We start from the raw sequence: 10,900 nt of genomic DNA on the forward strand, positions 1-10,900 counted from the left end.
CCATTAATGGCCCATTATTCCATTGGGCCGTTTCCAACCCGTGTTATCTTTTGGCCTTCTTAGGGCCCATTTATTCTTGGGCTTATTTCCAGCATTCGGTTACTTATGGCCCGTCATTGGCTTTTTCTGCCTGTGGGCCAAATTCAGCCCGCGGTTACAATCGGCCCGTTACTCCGTCGGGCCATTTTCTTAACGTCATTAAATACGGCTGATTAACGACGGCCTGTTATTGTCAGCCCATAAACAGACGATTCCAAATCTAGCTCGTTTACGGCCCATAATGTGGTCTGTTATTGGCCCATGTTTGGCCTATCGATCATACGGCACGTAGAAGGCCCATTGATGCTACAACCTGTAGAAGGCCCATTCTTTCTACTACCCTAAGAAGGCCCATTGTTTCTACGGCCCGTAGGAGGCCCATTGTAACTACAGTAAATATGTAGCCCATGGTTATTGTGGCCTAGTTTTAAAAAATATGTTATTGCGGCCACTAGCAAACCACAGAAAAAGAACTACACTGACTACAAGCAAACAAATAAACAAGATAACAAGGAAATAAATAAGCAAGCAACTTACGCTAGGCTATCATGGCTATTACACATATTACATCCACTGGGCATCAAAGTTCGCCACCAGTGCAAATATAGGGAACAAAGCAGCATATCATATACATTGGTTGTCAAAGTTGGCGACCAGTGCAAATAAACGCCGCAGCAAAACAAATCCAGAACTGAAACCACTTCAGAAGAGCTGAAGAAACAATATCCTGGGTACCCGTAATGCTGGCAAGATGCTTAGCAATCTTATTAACTTTCTTTTGTTTGGCTCTTAAATCCTCCTACACTTGCTGTTACACCCGAAAGTATGCATCTGAATTCTGCAGGGACTTCCTCTGTCCTTCGGCTTCCTGTCGCATAACATCTGATCGATGTCTTTCAACTTGAAGTTGAGACTCAAGAAGCCGAACTGATTCAGGCAGCGAGTTCGAAGAGTTGGTGCCAGCAGTAGTAGCCAGTAACTCGAACACTACATCAAGATATTACTTTGGGGTTGTCTCGGTGTCTTCAATATAGTTTTTATCATCTTTCTTGGAGACCAACAGGGATGTCTCACTATCTTGAACCTTATCTGCATTACTTCCTTTACCATTGCATAACGGGGTACCCTTCTCCAATATTTTATCCGCGTTCTAAAAGAGAAACAAACAAACACATCACAGGTTTACAATGTAGCATATGAAACTCATTTTGGTAAACCAGTTCAGTAATAAGGTGGATAGGATAACAACATGAAACAAACATATATCTATGTAGTATGGTCAGTGTATGGTCTATATCATTCTAGTTTATGTTGCCAAATCAAGATAGATACAGTTTGAATCAGATCTATTTAATACAAAGCAGCATAGACAGAATATAAGTGTGGGAAACTACACAGCAACAACAACACTTGTAATGTGCATGGCATGAGAACATAACTGTTTATTCAATTGAAACTGAAATCAACATAAAGCAAGTTACAACAACAAACACGCTAAAGAAACAGGTTTAAACATACCTGTTGCGCCATTGGAGTTTCAATTGCATCCTTCAATTTGAAATTAGTTGGTATGAGTAAATACAATGATGCAAGAGCAAAGTAGTATGAACCATAGCTACGGAACCTGACCTGAGAACAATTCTTCTTCTGCTTTAAGCATTGACTTGGGGTTTGGAGTGGTGGTCCTCGTGCTTTGGGCACTACATTTGCCTTACTAACTGCTCGTGTTTGGGTGCTCTGTGGTGGAGACGGTGTTGTGTCAACTGGAACTGGGTTACTATCTGCTGGGGTTGGGGTTAGAAGGAGTGTAGCTGGTTCTCTGTCCAACTGGGTAGGGGTACAATCTGCGTGAGTCCGAGTTATGTGTGGTGGGGCTGGTTCTTGGGCAAGTATAACCGTGGTTCTATCTACATCGAGAGGTAGCACAATCTTTTCTGAAGACCGTGTTTTTACTCCCACAGATACTGCCATCACCCCCTCCAATAGAAATGGCTGATAAACAAGTAAAGTAATTGAATGTACAGACACTGTAAGATAGACAGGTGCAATGGATAGTATGGAAGAAAACAGGATAGCATGACACAATTTCAAATGTATGATGGCTAACTAAACAGGATAGAATGACAATTCCTATGTTTTTCCTTTACTTTTCCATTCAAGCACTGGCGATTCTAGTAGGCAGGCTTCAGCAAGGAAAAGCCTACACCCAAGAAATGTTTTGTGCTACTTCTATTACTTTGGACCCAGGCCACTGCCCTACTAGCTCAACTCCCAGGCCCATCGACAAATGCACACCTCAAACGCACAGAGATTAATAATGATGGCGTTCAAGAGAGTCCATCACGGATAGCTAAGTTGCCTAGTACCTCACTGCTTGTCATATAGTAGGAGAAACTAATCATATTTCACGTTACTACGTGTGCTCATTGGACAATATATATAACATGCAGAGTAAAAAAATAGATGCAACAAGTGTACAACCTCTTTGGCGAAGTCATGTCGATCTCAGCGTGATTGGGTTGGTCGGTGAGGATGATCTGGCTGACTTGGCTGTCGGAGGAGGGGAAAAAGATCTTAGGCATCTTGAGATGGAGCCCGGGGTACTGCTCCGCTGTGATGGAGGGTTTCATCGTTGGAGCAGCTCCGGTGAGTTGTACGACGCCGAGGCTGAAGCAGGACACGAGAGACAACGTTAACCTGAGTGGAATTCTAATAGCATCTCCAATAGATGATGTAAAATACATAATCACAAAGTGCTAGATGTAAAATACATTAGCCGCTCATCTCTGAACTTAACTGTCGAAACTGAATTTAACTGTCGAAACTGAACTTAACTGTCGAAACTGAATTTAACTGTCAAAACTGAATTTTACTGTCGAAACTGAACGCACTAGCTAGTAGCAGAAAAGCAGTAGCAGCAGCAGCGTGTGCGAGAGCCGGGGCGGCTGGTCGTGTAGCAGCATCAGGTGAGGCTACCCTGAGCCGCCAGCCACCACCGGCCGAACAGCCACCCCGCCGTCCGTGACCGGAAGTGCGCCGCCCGGCCCGCCCCGAAACCACTCAACACAGCCGGTCCGCCGCCGCCCCGGCCATCCCTCTAGGCCCCCTGTGCCGAGCTTTTTCTCCGGCAATCCCCACGCCACCGCCCCACCATCGCCGGCGACCACCGTCCCGACCCTGAAGCCTAAGATAGATACTGGGGTACCTCTCCGGCGAGCTCCCCTCCCCGCTGCGGCTGGTTCTTCCTTAACTCCGGCGAGCCCCCTCCCCCTAAAAATCGACTGACCTGAAAGTCGATTCAGTCGACTGAAGTGTAGCTAAATTGGAGCAGAATCGCAAGCAAGAGCAAGAGCGAGAGCGGCAACGCGAGCAAGAGCAAGAGCAATAGCAAGAGGAGACCAAGCAGAGGACCAAGAGCAAGAGCAGAGCAGCAGCTCGAGCGAGAGATAAAGCAGCAACAGCTCCTACTAATGTGGACGTCGCCGCCGAGGGAGCGATGCCGTGGAGGAAGTGGCCGGCGACGCCGCCGTGGATGGAGTCGCGCCGTGTCGGCTCGGGACCGAGCGCCGGCAGCACTGTTAGATCGAATCAAGAAGAAAATGCGGCGATTAGTTTACAACCTCTTTGGTGGCGCCAATTAGGCCTCAGCTTTATCCGAGGAAATGGTGATGATGATGCTCTTCCGGTGGTGTAGGTGAAGACGGCGGTGTGGGAATGGAGGTGGCGTGAAAGACGAGGGGAACATCGGGGTAACTCCTTGGAGGTGGAGGACAGGGTGGCTGAGCCGGCGGGATGACGAGATCGACGATGGATCCTCATCCTGTATGGTGGATGAGGGACGTCGAGGTGTTGCTGTGGACGACGTCTTCGGGGAAGAGGCTCCGGCTGGGTGGCGAACGGAGGAGGGTGTGGGGCTTCGCGGGGTTTTGCGGCCTCGGTGTACGAATGGGTGGGCGGATGGGATGAGAGTGAGGAACCATGGCTTAGGGACGCGCTTGTCCGAAATGTGGGGTAAATTACAAAATTACCCACGCCGATTTGAGCTAGGCGGTTCTTTCGGTTCAGGGGTATCACGGGCATTTCGTGTGTCGGGATTTCACATGAGGTGGGAGTTTTCGCGCGCGTTGTAATTTTGAAATAGCAAGGCGCGGGTTGAGATGGAGGGAGTTGTCGGAGCACAACGAGACAAAGATATATCTTAAATATTTCGGGGTAACAAGGCGCGGGTTGAAGAGGCGGGAGTTCCGCAGCAGGATAGACAGAGACGCTAGCTTGAAATTTCGGCATAACAAGGCGCGACTTGAAATTTCGAGAGAACAAGCTTAGCGTGTACCAGAAAAACAATCCACACCTCATCACTAGAAACAGTTATGTCCCGTTTTACTATATTACTAGAAATGCATTCAAATACAACAAAATAAATAAAAAATCAGGACAACAAACATAACGTGTACAGTACCAAAACAATTTGCACTTCCCTCAATAATAATAAAAGAATGTGTGTTGTCTAGCATATGGACTAAATTTGAGTACATTTTCCCTGTTTGAATGGGATTCTACTTGGGTTATTATACAACCATCTAAATATTATCTTCACAACACATGACATGAATATAGGAGAAGTAAATTCCTATATAAATACGAACTACATGGACATACGATCTCAAATTCAAATATATGTATAGATTTTATGTTGAATTCAAATCATAGTACATGTATACACTAGCTAGATGTTCATAATCTAAACCATGTATGATATACTACGTACAATGTGTTTAACAAGCACAACACACACACACACAACAAACACCATTTAGACTAATAAGGTACACATGCATTGCACGCATGAGATTTAGCAACCAAATTATGAATAAATACCATATTATAGCATATAAGTTTTGAGTCATATATGCATGATGTAGATGTTCTTTTAATTCTTATAGTTCATTTCATTCAAAATCATCTAGTTTTTATAAGAAAGCTAATCTATTTTAAGATTCATGGAATTGTGCGTTGTAAGGCATAAAGTAAAAAATAAATACTGGCAAATCATGTAGAAAAACATTTAGGCAATTCTGATACGGAAGATTCTAGAACAAAGATGAAGTGCATGTTTTTTGAGGTTTGTGCATTATGCTTAAGTTCAACCATGGAGTCTTCTAGATTGTACATGTGGCAAAATCTGGTGAAATCTAGAGATATCCAACGACCAATTGTACTCAAATTTGCCATCTCTGCACCGTCGGATTGGCCTCATCCAACGATCATCTTTTAAAGTTAAAGTTATCCGCACACTATATAAAAAATATATAATATAATATATATAGGGGTATAGATATAGATATGTGATGCGAAAGCCACCCATCATCTCCAATTAGAATAGTGTGTCCATGCACGGATGCAATGTGGCCAAACGATGTCTACCATCGATATCTCAAATACAAATCAGTCTGACCTTGTTCAATGTGTATACAGTACAACATGCTCGTTTCCAAAGCACACCACACATATATCAGTTATATTCATGCATGCATGGGTTTCAAACATCATGATCTCTTATTCAAATATTTGAATTCTACTTTACATTGATTATGACGTCACCTAGTCTTTTACACCCACACAGTCATCTTCTCTTTATAATTGTACCATTAACTTTCTCTCGTGCATGCATGCACACACAGTATCAGTCGGCATTATCCATCGCACACATGCAATCTTTTTCTTCAGGTCGGTCTCCCATGCATGCGCGCACACACACACCTCCCTCTCCCCATCATATCAGGCATTCTTCGGGTCTTCCACAGTTTTTCACACAAATCGATCAATCTATATATCTAGCAAGGTCTCACACTCTTTCCCGCATCCACATCGATTAATCTATACCTCTCTCTATATAGGATTACATAGCTAATATACCCACACAAATTATATATCCAACGTCCCCCTCTCATCATCCATGCCTCTGCTTCATCTCTCAGACGCGCGCACAGTGGCGAAGACAGGGGGCAGCAAGGGCCCTGCCCCCTTAACATCACTATATATCGAGGCTAATATGAATGTGATCATTAGACAATTGCTGGTAAAATGGTTTAAGTTGATGAATTGGCCCTCCTCGTAAAGGATTAGCAATGATTGGCCCCCTGGCTCATTTATTTTTCATGGCTCCGCCACTGCGCGCAACAGCGCACGTTCTCGCTCCCTCTCTTCAAATATCGATCTCGCACTTGTGCACTCCTTCATAGTCTCCCTCCACTTGGCCCCTCGCACCATCTTCTAGCCCCCACCGGATTTTGCCATATGTAAAATCTAGCAGACTCCATGGTTGAACTTAAGCATAATGCACAAACCTCAAAACACAAGTGCTTCTCCTTTGTTCTAGAATCTTCCGTATCATAACTGCCCAAACTTTTTTTATAGTTGAATTGCCATTATTTGTTTCTACTTTATGCTTTACAACACACAATTCCATGAATCATAAAATAGATTAAGGGCTTCTTTGATTCAAAGGATTCTCAAAGGAATTTTGGAGGATTCTAATCCTTAGGAATTTTTTCTTATCTTGGTTCTTTGATTCGTAGGTTTGTAAACCATAGAAATTTTTCCATAGGATTCATTTGCACTAGATTTCATAGGAAACATCCCATCCACTCAAACCACTTGGAAAGAATCCTGCATTTTTTCTATGCATAATCAAACACTCTTACAATCCTGTAGGATTCAAGACGACATTCCACTCTAATCCCATGTTTTTCATATTCCCACGTTTTGGAAATCCTACGAATCAAAGAGGCCCTATCTTTTTATATAAAAACTAATTTATTTTGAATGAAATGAACTATAAAAATTAAACGAAGGTCTACATCAGGCATATATGACTCAGAGCTTACATGCTATAGTGTGGTATTTATTCATAATTTGGTTGCCAAATCTGACGCGTGCAATGCACGTGTACCTTACTAGTACTTCGAGTATGTGCAAACACGTAAATTAGAATTCCAATGGCACGCTACATAGTGTCTCTCTTACAATTCATGAAGCTACATGGCACATGTGGAGGCGTTGTCGCGGCCTCCTTGTATGGATTGATCACAGTGACGTGCTGCTGCTTCCAGAAGAATGTACTCATCCTCTCTGAGCCAGACTGGCGGTACATGCACGAAGCGAAGATGTGCACGCATGCCACGCACGCACTCATTCCCTCGCGCGCACACACGGGTACACGGGGTGACGCATTTTTTATGAAGATCCACCTGTTGGAAATATGCCCTGGAGGCAATAATAAATTAGTTATTATTATATTTCCTTGTTCATGATAATCGTTTATTATCCATGCTATAATTGTATTGATAGGAAACTCAGATACATGTGGGATACATAGACAACACCATGTCCCTAGTAAGCCTCTAGTTGACTAGCTCGTTGATCAATAGATGGTTATGGTTTCCTGACCATGGACATTGGATGTCATTGATAACGGGATCACATCATTAGGAGAATGATGTGATGGACAAGACCCAATCCTAAGCCTAGCACAAAGATCGTGTAGTTCGTATGCTAAAGCTTTTCTAATGTCAAGTATCTTTTCCTTAGACCATCAGATTGTGCAACTCCCAGATACCGTAGGAATGCTTTGGGTGTATCAAACGTCACAACGTAACTGGGTGGCTATAAAGGTGCATTACAGGTATCTCCGAAAGTGTCTGTTGGGTTGGCACGAATCGAGACTGGGATTTGTCACTCCGTGTAAACGGAGAGGTATCTCTGGGCCCACTCGGTAGGACATCATCATAATGTGCACAATGTGACCAAGGGGTTGATCACGGGATGATGTGTTACGGAACAAGTAAAGAGACTTGCCGGTAACGAGATTGAACAAGGTATCGGTATACCGACGATCGAATCTCGGGCAAGTACAATACCGCTAGACAAAGGGAATTGTATACGGGATCGATTGAGTCCTTGACATCGTGGTTCATCCGATGAGATCATCGTGGAACATGTGGGATCCAACATGGGTATCCAGATCCTGCTGTTGGTTATTGACCGGAGAACGTCTCGGTCATGTCTACATGTCTCCCGAACCCGTAGGGTCTACACACTTAAGGTTCGGTGACGCTAGGGTTATAAAGGAAGTTTGTATGTGGTTACCGAATGTTGTTCGGAGTCCCGGATGAGATCCCGGACGTCACGAGGAGTTCCGGAATGGTCCGGAGGTAAAGATTTATATATGGGAAGTCCTGTTTTGGTCACCGGAAAAGTTTCGGGTTTTATCGGTAACGTACCGGGACCACCGGGAGGGTCCCGGGGTCCACCAAGTGGGGCCACCGGCCCCGGAGGCTTGCATGGGCCTAGAGTGGAAAGGGACCAGCCCCAGAGCGGGCTGGTGCGCCTCCCACCCTTGCCCAAGGCGCAGCTAGGAGAGGAGAGGGGAAACCCTAGGCGCAGATGGGCCTATAGGCCCACCCTAGGGCGCGCCCCCTCTCTCCCCCTCTTGGCCGCCCCCTCCAAGTCCCATCTAGGGCTGGCCGCACCCCTTGGGGTGGGAAACCCTAAAGGGGGCACAGCCCCCTTCCCCCTATATATACTTGAGGCATTGGAGCAGCCCAACAGATGATGAGAACTTCTCCCTCTTGGTGCAGCCCTGCCTCTCCTCCTCCTCCTCTCCCTTGGTGCTTGGCGAAGCCCTGCTGGATTACCACGCTCCTCCACCACCACCACGCCGTTGTGCTGCTGTTCGATGGAGTCTTCCTCAACCTCTCCATCTCTCCTTGCTGGATCAAGGCATGGGAGACGTCACCGGGTTGTACGTGTGTTGAACGCGGAGGTGCCGTCCGTTCGGCACTAGGATCTCCGGTGATTTGAATCACGACGAGTACGACTCCATCAACCCCGTTCACTTGAACGCTTCCGCTTAGCGATCTACAAGGGTATGTAGATGCACTCTCCTTCCCCTCGTTGCTGGTTTCTCCATAGACAGATCTTGGTGACACGTAGGAAAATTTTGAATTTCTGCTACGTTCCCCAACAGTGGCATCATGAGCTAGGTCTATTGCGTAGATTCTTTGCACGAGTAGAACACAAAGTAGTTGTGGGCGTTGATTTTGTTCAATATGCTTACCGTTACTAGTCCAATCTTGTTTCGACGGCATCGTGGGATGAAGCGGCCCGGACCGACCTTACACGTACTCTTACGTGAGACAGGTTCCACCGATTGACATGCACTTGTTGCATAAGGTGGCTAGCGGGTGCCAGTCTCTCCCACTTTAGTCGGAACGGATTCGATGAAAAGGGTCCTTATGAAGGGTAAATAGCAATTGGCATATCACGTTGTGGTCTTGCGTAGGTAAGAAACGTTCTTGCTAGAAACCCATAGCAGCCACGTAAAACATGCAAACAACAATTAGAGGACGTCTAACTTGTTTTTGCAGGGTATGCTATGTGATGTGATATGGCCAAGAGGAATGTGATGAATGATATGTGATGTATGAGATTGATCATGTTCTTGTAATAGGAATACGACTTGCATGTCGATGAGTATGACAACCGGCAGGAGCCATAGGAGTTGTCTTTATTTATTGTATGACCTGCGTGTCATTGAACAACGCCATGTAATTACTTTACTTTATTGCTAACCGGTATCCATAGTAGTAGAAGTAATAGTTGGCGAGACAACTTCATGAAGATACGATGATGGATATCATGATGATGGAGATCATGGTGTCATGCCGGTGACGATGATGATCATGGAGCCCCGAAGATGGAGATCAAAAGGAGCAAAATGATATTGGCCATATCATGTCACTATTTGATTGCATGTGATGTTTATCATGTTTATGCATCTTGTTTACTTAGAACGACGGTAGTAAATAAGATGATCCCTTACAACAATTTCAAGAAGTGTTCTCCCCTAACTGTGCACTGTTGCTACAGTTCGTCGCTTCTAAGCACCACGTGATGATCGGGTGTGATGGATTCTTACGTTCACATACAACGGGTGTAAGACAGATTTACACACGCGAAAACACTTAGGGTTAACTTGATGAGCCTAGCATGTATAGACATGGCCTCGGAACACGGAGACCGAAAGGTCGAGCATGAGTCGTATAGTAGATACAATCAACATGAAGATGTTCACCGATGATGACTAGTCCGTCTCACGTGATGATCGGACACGGCCTAGTTGACTCGGATCATGTAATCACTTAGATGACCAGAGGGATGTCTATCTGAGTGGGAGTTCATAAGATGAACTTAATTATCCTGAACATAGTCAAAATATCTTTGCAAATTATGTCGTAAGCTCGCGCTTTAGTTCCACTTTTTAGATATGTTCCTAGAGAAAATATAGTTGAAAGTTGATAGTGGCGATTATGCGGACAGTAGAAAGCTTATGTCCTTAATGCACCGCTCATTGTGCTGAACCCCAAACATCGTTTGTGGATGTTGTGAACATCAGACATACACGTTTTGATAACTACGTGATAGTTCAGTTAAACGGTTTAGAGTTGAGGCACCAAAGATGTTTTCGAAACGTCACGGAACATATGAGATGTTTCGAGGGTTGAAATTGGGATTTCAGGCTCGTGCCCACGTCAAGAGGTATAAGACCTCCGACGATTTTCTTAGCCTGCAAACTAATGGAGAAAATCTCAATCGTTGAGCTTGTGCTCAGATTGTCTGAGTGCAACAATCACTTGAATCGAGTGGGAGTTGATCTTCCAGATGAGATAGTGATGGTTCTCCAAAGTCATTGCCACCAAGCTGCTAGAGCTTCGTGATGAACTATAACATATCAGGGATAGATATGATGATCCTTGAGGTATTCACGATGTTTGACACCGCGAATGTAGAAATCAAGAAG

This window comes from Triticum aestivum, chromosome 5A (assembly GCF_018294505.1).
Source record: "Triticum aestivum cultivar Chinese Spring chromosome 5A, IWGSC CS RefSeq v2.1, whole genome shotgun sequence".
In the NCBI taxonomy this organism is placed as follows: Eukaryota; Viridiplantae; Streptophyta; class Magnoliopsida; order Poales; family Poaceae; genus Triticum; species Triticum aestivum.